General features: G+C 42.5%; 1 pseudogene; it reads left to right on the plus strand.

Annotated features, from left to right (window-relative positions):
* Positions 1–1,212: 1,212 nt before the first annotated feature.
* On the plus strand, positions 1,213–1,297 carry LOC116546178 (annotated as a pseudogene).
* The last annotated feature ends 378 nt before the right edge of the window (positions 1,298–1,675 follow it).

Raw genomic sequence — 1,675 nt, forward strand, 5'->3', positions numbered from 1 at the left:
CAAGAACCTTGGCTTCCACAACCCCCCCATCTTAACTCCAAGAAACTGCTAATTTATTCCTGCTGACTTCACTTTAGGCAAAGCTTAACATTTTTAACCAATTGCCAATCAGAAAATCTTCGCATCCACCTATGACTTGGAAGTCCCCCCTTCAAGATGTCCCACCTTTCTGGTCCAAGCTAATGTATACCTTACATGTTTGATTTATGTCTTTGTCTGTAACTTATATCTCCCTAAAAATGTGTAAAATCAACTGTAACCTAACCACCATAAACATTTGTTCTCAGGACCTCCTGAGGCTGTGTCCTCATATTTGGCTCAAAATAAACATCTTCAAATATTTTACAGAGTTTGGCCTTTTTTTGTCAACATTAAAATTAAAAGAAAGACTAAATGGAAAGATTTGAAAAATTTGCAGTCTGGCCATATAAAGAGTGAAAAGTCATGTTTAGGAGAACAAAGTGGTCATGTGCTACAGATGTTAGTATAGATAAAAGACAGCCAAATGCTTTTCATCAAGACAATGAAAGATTCTAAAGGCATTTCAGAGGTCTTCTGAGGCTGCCCTTCCCATCAAAGGCCCCAGAGCTCTAAGGGGAAAGAATGGTTTCAGCGGATGGGCTCAGGGTGCCCTCCACAGGCTTATTGCCCAGGACCACCTTGGGACTCTGTTTCTTGCATTCTGATGCAGTGCTCCTCAACTATCCTAGCTGTGGCTCAACCTGCCAGTTGAGCTGGTTCAAGCCATAAACTTGGTAGCGTCTATGTGGTGCTAATTCTGCAGGTATACAGAATACAAAGAGCTGTGTTGGTGTGGCTTCCTCCACCTAGATTTTGAAGGATGTCACAGACAGCCTTGGTACCCAGGCAGAGATTTAGTCATGGGGGTGGAGCCACTGCAGAGAACCTCTGCTAGGGCAATGCCAAGCAGAAATGTGGATCCAGAACCACCACAGAGAGTCCTCACTAGCCATGGGAATGGGGCTAATCCCAAAACCCAAGAACTGTAGGGATCCCAGCATGCAACTTCAGCCTAGGAGAGCTACAGGCATGTGATCCCAACTCGTGAGAGCTTCTGGGTAGACTGTCTCCAGCAGAGCCATAGGGCGAGGGCTGCTTGGGTTTTTAGGAGCCCAACTTCCACCCCATTGTGCCCAAAATGGGGGACATGGAGTCAAAGGAGATTATTCTTCAGCTTTAAGATTTAATGTTATCTTTGTGCAGTGACAGTATTGTAGCCAATGAGGTTTATCAGAGGTGTGATTATTGCTAATTGAACAAATTAGATTTAAAAAAAAAGGTTTAATGTTGATTGGCCTGTTTTTTTGTTGTTGTTTTTTTTCTTACTTAGGACCAGTTACCCCTTTCTTCTTGCCTATTTTTCCCTTTTGGAATGGGAATGTCTATCCTCTGCCAGTCCTGCCATTATATATTTGAAGTAGATAACTTGTTTGATTTTACAGTCTCATGGTTGTAGAGAATTTGCCTCAGGATCAATCATGTGTTCAGTCTCATCCATATCTGTTTCAGATGAGACTCTGGACTTTAGGCTTTTGAGTTGATGCTGGAACAAGATAAGACTTTTGGAGCTATTGGAATGGAATGAATGTATGTTTTATGTGAGAAGAGTATAAGTTTTGGGGGGCCAGGGGCAGAATGCTATGGTTTGAGTGTC

This window comes from Sapajus apella, unplaced genomic scaffold (genome assembly GCF_009761245.1).
Source record: "Sapajus apella isolate SASKATOON/1434 unplaced genomic scaffold, GSC_monkey_1.0 scaffold652, whole genome shotgun sequence".
Taxonomy (NCBI): Eukaryota; Metazoa; Chordata; class Mammalia; order Primates; family Cebidae; genus Sapajus; species Sapajus apella.